Genomic DNA, 10795 nt, shown 5'->3' on the forward strand with positions numbered 1-10795 from the left:
CCTGTCTGCAAAATTAACAATTCTCTGAAAGGAACCAATTATTTGGCGCATTTGCACATCTCAGTCCAACAAATTAAGCAGCTGGTGAGCCAATGTGGACTATTTGCAGAGGGAACATGTTGGCCTTAATGAGAAGATCAAATCCTAATAAAGCAAGACAACTCATCCCAGATACACATTATTTTTGGCAAAAAGGAATGTCCCCCATGCAAAGATGCCATGAAAATCCAAAAAATTTTTTCTTTTGTCTCAGATTTTATCAATAGACAAGCATTCAAAGAATGTAATATTGACCAAGGAAACATTTATTTTTGCAAAATAATAATTTCTCAATCAAAACTCACATCATTCCCTTTTAAATTAAATTTCACCTCTCCATTTTTTTATAATTCATTTAAATTTAGCTTTGAAGATCATTTTCAAACTGTTGAATTTAAGTGACAGTTTTATAACTTTTAGGTGAGTTTTGTAAAATTTACCAAGTTGCTAGAGGTACTGGGATCTTTGAGATCCAAAGACTTTGGCTGTTTTAAAATGCCTTTGACTAATACTGGAAGATTCAGAACAGAACTTCTAATTGCCATACCCATTACATGTTAAAAGGAACAGTCAGCGTCTTGCAAGTTTACCCTGTGGATATTTTCTGATTGATGAATTTTTCCCACTGAGAGGTGTGCTTTTGCTTTTTGTTGAAAGAACATTTACCATTAATGTACTACCACAAGCCCACTGGAACATGAGAGGTCATGTCACTAATTACACAAAGAGAATAAGGTTCTGAGTAGATGAATTATGTGTTGGAAACATCCATTATCTCTTTGCTGCCATAAAACTTGATGACCTGAATAACTCAACTCCAAAGGGATAGGCCAGGCCTGAAAATATGACATAGTTTTCAACAAGAAAGGAAGAAGTTGTCATAAACTTTAATATAAATTCCAACTTTGCTTCAGAATATTTCAAAATTAAGAAATCTTTAAGTAAAAGCCTGGAAAAATTATGTCTAATGCACTGCACAATCCTCACTGAATAGCATAGTTGGTCGCGAAAGCCATTTGCTCTGCCTCAAGTTGAAAGTGCAGCTCTTGATATATTCCAGGTCCAGCTTCACCATCATTTTTATAAGTGGACCCTACATCCTCAAATGCTGAGTACCCTTAGTACATACATGCCTGATAGTTGGCAAGCCATCGGAGCAAATAATAATCTAAATAATTGGACCCCTTATCATTTGTACGCAATAACAGTGGATCATCATTGCCAATTTGTGTATATCTGTCATTGAAAAATGGCACGGCAGCACTAAATCGTCATGAATATTGTTTAATTTTCAAGTAAAATATCAAATAACAGTGCAAAATTTAGAATGAGATTTTCTCATATGTAGTCATTATGCGTAAAACAAATTATACAAGCAACATTTAATACACCATTCCAAGGCTTTAATTGTAAGGTGGTTAATGGGCATTTCTCAGAATGAGCACTTGTGAAACTAATTTAACGGCACAGAAACATTATGATAATTGGTATAAAGTGTAGATGCCCACTAAACTCTAAGGAAGTCCACGGCATTATGTACAGACTCACACGTTTGAGGCATGAGGAACTCGTGGCAATTTTTCACGGACTTACCACAGACTGTCCCTCTGGAATCTTCTACAAACATTTTTGTAAGCAGAGGGTGGTTAATCAGTTGACATAGTCCTGAAAGGAATGGTAGATTTGAAGTAACAATTATTGCTCATGACCAATGTTGTCTGTACTGCAATGAATACACTGTCACAGCAATATTTTATTCTAAATGAAGCCCAGAACACATTTATGGACCACATAAATATTATTTTTTTTTGCAAAGTTAATTACACTATCAAAGCTCTCTCTTAAGCATTAGAAAAAATTAGCATGTAATTTAGACTGACATTTATCTGCAATAATGAGGAAACACATCATTCTTTAGTCAATTCAGCTCTTTCACTCTCTCTCTCTCTCTCTCAGTTGGTCACTTATCTAGAAGTATGAAAATCAATCTGAGTATCTAAAATGGCCCACCATCGAGGTTAAATTAGAGGAAGAGGATGTGTGAACAAGATGCATCAAAGAGTGGGATGAGCTCCCAATATACCACTGACTATCCAAACTGGACAGGAGCAACATCAAGTCACGTTGGCCAAAGAATCAACCAAGATGCCAAGTAGTTCGATGAATCTTATGCCAGATCATTTGAGATTTTTTTTTTAATTGATAAAGCAATGAGTTTCTGGAGGAACTCAGAGGTTCAGAAATATTCCACGGGTAGAAATGGTCATTTAATGTTTTGGTTCAGAACCCCGATTCCAACATCTGCATTTTTGCATTTCATGACTTAGTGAAGTCAGCCAAGAGCAAAGAGGAAGAGGAATGGAGCAGAATCTAAAATGCCCAGTGGTCAAAGGTCAACCAAATGTTTTCCTGGGTGAGATATTCAAAGGGATAAACCAGTTAATTTCAGGCTACAACAGTTGGTAAATTATTTGAATCCATTTCAGGAAGTGTATAAAGAAGCACAGTCTCCCAGTCATATTCTCGTCTCCCGCCTTCAGGCGGAAGATACACGAGTGCTTCAAAACATGAACTTCCAGATCAAGAACACTTTTTTTTCCTACTATGACCAGACTCTGAAGTAAATCTCATACTTGCACTGTATTATATTTAAACAGCATTTTTCCCTGTGATGCACTATTGATAACGCCAAAAGACTGGAGTTACTTCTCAATCGGCTTTTATTACCATATGCTCCTGTTGCTTGCCTGATTCCAGGATTCACACTGAGAGAGGAACTCGGGCATAATTGCCTTTATTGGGGAATTCCAGGGGGAGGAGCTACAAAAAGGAGGCGGGCCAGCCATAAACAGAGATGCAGCACTAATGGCATAATAGCATCTCATCCTGCTTTTGTACTTTTCTCTACATCCTGCACTATTTGACCATTGCAACACTACTCCCTTCATTGTTTATTTGTTATTCTTGCACTATCCACTTCCTGAGTTGACTAACCTGGATGGTATGTGTAGAGGTTAAAACGTGTTTTATCATTGGAGCGACTTCATCCCTAACATCGAAGTACTCGAGATGGCAGAGACCGACAGCATCGAGTCCACGCTGCTGAAGATCCAACTGCGCTGGGTAGGTCACGTCTCCAGAATGGAGGACCATCGCCTTCCCAAGATCGTGTTATATGGCGAGCTCTCCACTGGCCACCGTGACAGAGGTGCACCAAAGAAGAGGTACAAGGACTGCCTAAAGAAATCTCTTGGTGCCTGCCCCATTGACCACCGCCAGTGGGCTGATCTCGCCTCAAACCGTGCATCTTGGCGCCTCACAGTTCGGCGGGCAGCAACCTCCTTTGAAGAAGACCACAGAGCCCACCTCACTGACAAAAGACAAAGGAGGAAAAACCCAACACCCAACCCCAACCCACCAATCTTCGTCCGCGAAGCCAAGCCAAAGAAAGATAACAAGATAATGTTAAAGGCACCATTAGATGAGTGTACAAAATGAACCTATCACTTAATTCAGGAGCCGAACAATATGTAAATAATTGGTACATGGACTATTTAGTTTTCATCCACTGTTTCTACTAGTTCCTCCTTCAAAGAGCAATTGGCAAATTCATAAAAATTTATAGGACGAGATTGCACCATAGAGAACCATCAGCTCGCTTCCGTTACAAAAAATGCAAAACCTGCCTAGGGCTAGTTGTAAGCATATCTGCCTTCTTCTTCAACAACTGGACCCACTCGTGGTCATGATCTATTCTGTGACTTGCAATACATCAATGAACCAATCGCAAATAAACAGATTAACTCAAGCAACCTCCTTGATTCGGTGATCCGGCTCACCTTTGGCTTTAGTGAAGTGACCGTGGTACATTCTGTCCAGACAACTCCTTCAACCAACCCTTCTTTGAGGGCACCAACTTAACTGACTTGACAATAATTTGTCTATAAGTATTAACAACAGGGTATTGCAAGCAAGCTAAAATTAAATGTTGCCATTATTTCTCCAATTAAAAGGTACCAGAGGACAAACTGCTACTGTTAGAAATATGCTGAAACACAACTTCTAGTGAAGCTTTTATATTTTACAAAACTTCTATCTCAATATCAACTTTCTTTCTTTCCTGATGGAAAATTTTCCTGATAATTAGTATTAGATTACGTACATTAAAAGTTGATGTTTTCATATGAATAGGCAACTGGCTAACGCTATTATATTATTCTTTCCGATTTTCTTCCCATATATATGAGATGACCGGTTATATACAGAACATCCGATTATCCGGAATGGTCGGGACCGACCCCTTTCGGATGACCGGTTCACTCGGAGAACCAGCCATTAAAAAAAACAGCTCAGTAGCCACAGCAAATTACTTGTAACAGTGTTTGAACAAAAACAAATAACGGTAACGTTTTTTAATCATTAAAATAAAGTTTAATTCTCACCAAAAAAATTGCTGGCCACCGCTGATCACCGACACCTCCCCACCGAAGACTCGCTCCTGCCCAGGAGCCCGAAGTCCCCGCCCCCGCCAGGAGCTCAAGGTCCGCCGCTGCCGCCCTCACCCCCGCCTGGATCCCGAGGTCCGCCGCTGCCGCCCACGCCGGGAGTCCAAGGGCTGCCGCTGCTGTCCCTGCTCCCGCCGGCTCCGGGAGCCCGAGGTCCCCGGTCTGTTCAGCTCCAAAAAAAATTCGGATAACTGAGGATTTCACATTATCGGAGTTGCACTATTTCTCATTGAATTTTTAATGCGTTCATATTATTAAATACAATAAAAATATTCTTTACAAAAGATTGTACAGTTAATATTTGTCAACTTTCTAATAATATTTCTACCAACTATTCCATAACTTTTCAACATAGAAAAAACTATAAATACATCTACAAATGTGTTTCAAACTTAATACTTTAAATTCTTGTTGTTCAGTTCAAGTTTATTATCATGTGACTACATTTGCGACCTGACGAAATAACATTTCTCTGGACCCCAGTCATGGGCATAAATACACACACATACATAAAGATATAATCCTAAATAAAAAATACAAATATTTGGGGATAAATATTATAGGATACAGTCATCAATCTTACAGCCCGTGGGAAGAAGTTATTTCCCAGTCCTGATTTTGGTGCTCCAGTACCTCTTTTTTAAATTTTTTATTTTTCACACTATAAACCACATTGATCAAGATACATACATTTTCCTTTTCAAATAATAAATGTATTCCATTAGAAAAAATAACATATAATTTAAGAAATAATATTACAATATTTGAACAAATATGGGAGCCATACATGAAACACAATAGAGAAAACCAACCTGGGACATCGACCACCTAAAATGACAGAAGGAGAAGGGAATGAAAAGAATTGACTCAGTGGAATTTCTTGTTTATTTTTATTGAGTGACAACATTGTTTGACGGGTTTAATGTATCTCAGTACCTCCTTCTTGATCTTTGTGGGTCAAAGATACTTTGTGTTGGGTGGAAAGGAATTCAACCCTTCAAGGAAACTTGAATTCAAATTAAGCAACTGTTACATGTGGATTGTGGAGAAACACGTGACCTCCCTGCCTATCTGGAATATTGTGGATGGTCACTGTCCTCCCTGTCTGAGACTTATTAGGAAGTCACATCGTCAGTCAATCAAGGTTGGACTCCTGCTACCCATTAGTTTACACCTTGCTGTTGGCTCATTTAAATTGCCTAGTTATTGTTGGCGAATAGCCCAGATCAGAACTGTATGTAACATCAACACATAACGCATTCTTTCTCTCTGCCTTGTGGTTCAAGCCCCGGATGTCGGTCCATGCCAGGTCACCACTGTGGACACCTTTGGACCAAGGCGTGCTCTACATTTGAGATGAACCATAATACTGCGATCGATCAGTGCTTATAGAGAGCGACACCCCATTGGTACAAGGAACCACACTCTCTAGAGTGTGTACATGTGTGAGCCGCTGGTATCAGAGTTCAATCTGGGTTTGATTGTGAATGTCTATATAGTTGTTTGGAAGAGATGAGTGGACACAAGTGTTATATTCACAGCTAACTTTAATAAACACACAGGAGACAAACAGGAGAGAACATTAAATGATACTCAATGACTATATTACCAAAGTTTGCTGTGAATATAACACTTGTGTCCAGACTCATCTCTTCCAAATAAAACAGCAAAACTCCCATGAAATATTGTCAATAGAAGAAATGTAATCCCCAAAGATCTTCTCAGCTATTTTAATGATCCTCTGTATTGACTTTCAGTGTGATACTTTACAGCTACCAAACCTCATAATAATGCAACCAGACAGGACATAATATATTTTATATATAATATATTATAATCCAACAATATATATCTAAATCATCAAATAACACACCAGGATGCAGTCTGGCTGAAGGTATTGGAACCAGAATGTGATAGGGAGCCAAAGGTGCTAAAGGCTTCCTGATCACGTTGGAGGTTCAGATCTGGAGCTCAGGTTGCCTATGGTGTGGACTGGAGTCTCTATGAGAGCACTGGAGGTGAATCAATGGACACTTAGTAAGTCTGGGGGGACTCTCTTTTCTTTCTGTGGCTGTAAGGCACTTGGCAATTTCTGCTGATGGCGAATCTGAAGTAAATTTTGTGCAATATTACACCTGTTATTTTTTTACATGACAATAAAGGAATTTTGAACGTTGAGTTGAAATGTTCCTGAGTGTCTCTGATAATTAGTGACATTTATAGAATTGGAATAGCCTCTGTGAGCTATCTTAGTCTTTTCCAGTAAGGCTGGAATCCATCATCCAGATGTCGGGTCACCATATCGACCTCCGGAGGACAAGGTCAAGTTGAGGGAATGGGTCAGGCCAATATATTTAAATTAATTTTGATACTTCTATGTGTATTCTCTACCAGCTTCAGTAAGTATGCTCTATTTGGACAGAAAAACCTTCACTCACTCTTCAAAGCTCGGAATCTATAAAAGGAGGTTTGCTACTCCTTCCATTGCATTTCCCTGCCCTTTTCTCAATCCTGTACTCCCAAATTCACCAATTAGTTACCTAATTCATTACTCAATGTTGTTTTTGGACCTGCTTCTACAAGCCATTCTGAATTTGTGTGCCCTTGAGCTCTCTCCTAAATCCTTAACATTTTGTTCAGGTGTACATTTCCCTGCTCTGATTACTTCAGTGATTGAATGTTTGCTTCCATTTGACCATATTCAAAAAATTATTTTCCATCCACCTGCTCTATGTATTTATTTTTTATACCTATTATCTGGTTTTAGGATAGGATTTTGAACAAAGTAATTGAGATTTGGCTGTCTTCATTGGTCGCCTGCCCACATTTTGTCCATATCTTGATGAAGGGCCCAAGCCCGAAATGTTGGTTATGCATCTTTATTTTTGCAATATCAAGCACACTGATTGGCCTGCTGAATTTCTCCAGCTTTGTGTTTTTACTTCAACCACAGTGCCTGCAGACTTCCTTCTTTTACTCCTGGTAACTGGTATATGCCTAGAATTACTCTTGTGTTCAGAATCATCTTTGGAAAGGACAGTGCCTCTGGTCACCCAAAAGATCAGGATTGTAAAGAATGTGAAGGTAATGTTCAGGGGAAAAAAGGCTTGCAGTCCAAACGAATGTTTGCTTTTTAAATGAAACAGTGGTTTTCAAATAATGCAACAGCCAGTTCATGATATTATTGTCACACATCTCTAACATTACTGTCTCTGCTACAGGAAATGTAGAGATTACTAATGGGATGACTGCAGAATTAGTATTCCGAATGAGTATGTAACATAATGGTGTCTACATAATATAAACTAGAAAATGTGTTCATTTTAAAGACTGCAAGGAAAATGTAAGTTTTGTTTTGCACAAAATTTATTGCCATAATTTAACAAGCTCATGCTTTATTGAAAAGCTTCAGGCACATTATATACTGCTTCAAAGTTAAGTGAGAAAAAAAAGGCAAGAATGCAGAGATCAAGGGTGATGCATTGTGGGACATCATTTGCATCAATAGATTGTGCATCATGTCATCAGTAATCTCTTGGATAAGCATATCCTGTTTTGTTCAAATACAGGAAACTGGATGATCAAATCAAGGCTGAAAGTATGCTGAAACCAGCCGCTTGCATATTATGGAATAAGATCCAAAGTAATGATACATGGGCCAACTAGATCATAAACACTGATGGAAACAGTTGGTGCATCAAACCAAGCAGCTCCACAAACACTGGATCATAGCACTTTTTTTTTTACATTCAGCACATCCGGTAATAAATCAAGACAATCAGGCAATAAAGAGGTGGAGAAGGCAGAACACCCAGAGATCTTCCATTTTTGACTGTGGACCCTACGCTAAGCATGTGAAGGACATGCTTCACATATAATCAGAATTTTAGCCACAAGTGCAAAGATTAATGTGCTTTCTCCATGATCTGTATCAAATCAATTTATTTTACTCCATTTGGAATTTTAAAATATTGCTGACTAGATCAAACAAAAAATGGTTTAGACAATCTTTTGGCATCTACATGGAATTTGTGCAAAAGAGTTAACAAATATTATTGGTCTAGATTGTGGTTATTGGTTGGGGGGGGCAACATTGGTGAGACCATTCAACAAGTCCCTTCATCATGGTAATGGGAGGACCAGCACACAACTAGTTAACTTAGGGTGAGTAACTCTACACTTGACTATCCACAAACCAGCTTACTGAAGGCAGTTCAACAATAACTCTCTATCCTCCAACCAAATTCATAAGAACTCCATTACATGGATAAGACTTTGCAATCCATTACCTTTCACAACTGAGGATTCCATTTTTGAGGTTCAGTGATCCTTCTAATAATGTGGGGTGAAACAAAGAAGACATCAGTGGTAAAAACTCAAAAATGATGGAGAAACTCAGCAGGCCTGGCAGGAGATATAACCAAGCCCTTCTTCAAGATATGAGCTAAAAGCAGGCAGGTGCCTGAATAAAAAGGCTGAGGGAGAAGGAGAGAAAGGGCAGGGAGAGGAGCACAGGCCCACAGATAGAAGATGATAATTTGACACGGACAGGAGGAAAGGCAAGAATTGATCAGAGAGGAGGTGGCTCTGTGAATGCAGAGCTGCAGGAAAGGAGAGTGAGAGAAGGAAAGGAGAGAGAGAGAGAGAGAGAGAGGGGGAGGAAAGGAGAGAGAGGGACAGGGGAAGAGGAGAGAATGGGGTAGAGGCTAATGAAAGCCAGAAGTCGATGTTAATGTGATTTAGTTAGAGGGTGTCCAGACAGAATATGAGATTTTCTTCCTCCATTTTACAGGAGGTCTCAGTCTGGCAGTGCATGACATGTCATCATGGGAATGGGGTGGGGAATTTAAATGCATTGCCACTGGAAGATCCTCACTATTGCGGCAGACAGAATTATGGTGCTGAATGAAGCGACCTTCCAGTATGTGTCCAGTCTCTCCAATATAGAGGAGACCATAACGGGAGCACTGGATGCAATAGATGACCCCAGCAGATTCACAAGTGAAGTATTGCTTCAATTGGAAGGACCTTTTTGGACCTAGAATGGTGGTGAGGGAGAAAATGTGGGCATAGGCGTAGCAGTTCCTGTGGTCACAGGGGAGGATGCCAAGGGAGTGATTGATGGGAAGGAAGGTGTGGTCGAGGGAGTCACCTTTCGGAAGGCAGAGAGGGGAAGATTTGTCTGGTCATGGGATCACATAGTGGGTGGCAGAAATGACTGAAGATGATATGTTGGGTGCAGAGGCTAATGGGGTGATAGGTGAGCACAAGCAATCTTGTCCCTGTTGTGTGTAAGAGCAGAGGGGCCAGGGTAGATGTGTGGGTAGTAGAGGGAAAGGCACATTTTTTGAAGGAGTACATCTTGGATGATCTTGCATGATGGAAAGGGCAGCATGGTTAACGTGGGTTGCAGTTAGCCAACACCTTTACTGTGTCAGCGATTGTGACGGGGGTTCGAATCCTGTGTTGTCTGTAGAAATATCATCAGCTTCAAAGAATGAACCACATCAATGGACTTCAAAGTGGTTTTCTCATATCTAAACAGATTAAAGTAAGGTTCACTCTGTACCTGCTAACAATGGATGCCAGAAAGGCCTTGTGCTTACAGCATGAATATGAAAACCAAAATAATGAGAAAGCAAAGTACCAAAAAGGAAGGAAAGAAATCAATTGTTCCTCACCTTCCCTTGTGCTCCCCAGGTAAATTGGGTTAAGTAAACAAGTCAGCTTCAAACCCTTTTCTCCAATATTAAGATGACTAGTAGTTTATCATCTCTCACCTGTGGTTTGGATTTTGATGATTTGGCACATCCACAATCAAATTAATGTTTAATAAAGAACCTCCATCTTTTCTCAGCAAGAATTATTCCACAGTGTCATTAATAATACGTATAAACAATAATTATCTAAAACTAGGTCAAAGATATGATTCAAATCCTATTGCCTTTGGGTATGTTATACATTCAAAGGTTCATTCTCTAATTCAGCCAATTAACACAAGTTAAATGGAATACAGCAAACTGTTTTCAGATCCCATTAGTGAAGATTTTAATTCAGGTACACTGTTTGGCCCAGAATATTTTCAGAAGAGATTTTATTAAATTAGATTCCTTATCTTGCAGCCACATTCACTGGGTGTTATAATTGGAACTTCCAAATAATAATGTGTGAAGAATTGACTATACTGTATATGTTTTGTAATTGAGCAGTCTCTACTGCAACTGAAATCATGAAACAACAAATTAACGAGC

General features: G+C 39.3%; 1 protein-coding gene across 8 annotated transcripts in view; it reads right to left on the reverse strand.

Annotated features, from left to right (window-relative positions):
• The window catches only part of LOC138735642 (extracellular sulfatase Sulf-2-like), a 379836-nt gene extending 375253 nt beyond the window's left edge, over window positions 1-4583 (reverse strand). For 7 of the 8 annotated variants that reach the window (XM_069883752.1, XM_069883744.1, XM_069883750.1 and 4 more), the window contains exons 1-2: window positions 4482-4583; window positions 1633-1704 (exon numbers count right to left, since the gene is read on the reverse strand). The gene's annotated coding sequence lies outside the window, so the exon portion shown is untranslated. The remainder of the gene's footprint in view (window positions 1-1632; window positions 1705-4481) is intronic. The other variant, XM_069883756.1, reaches the window with a different exon arrangement.
• Window positions 4584-10795: the final 6212 nt, after the last annotated feature.

This window comes from Narcine bancroftii, chromosome 6, assembly GCF_036971445.1.
Source record: "Narcine bancroftii isolate sNarBan1 chromosome 6, sNarBan1.hap1, whole genome shotgun sequence".
NCBI lineage: Eukaryota > Metazoa > Chordata > Chondrichthyes > Torpediniformes > Narcinidae > Narcine > Narcine bancroftii.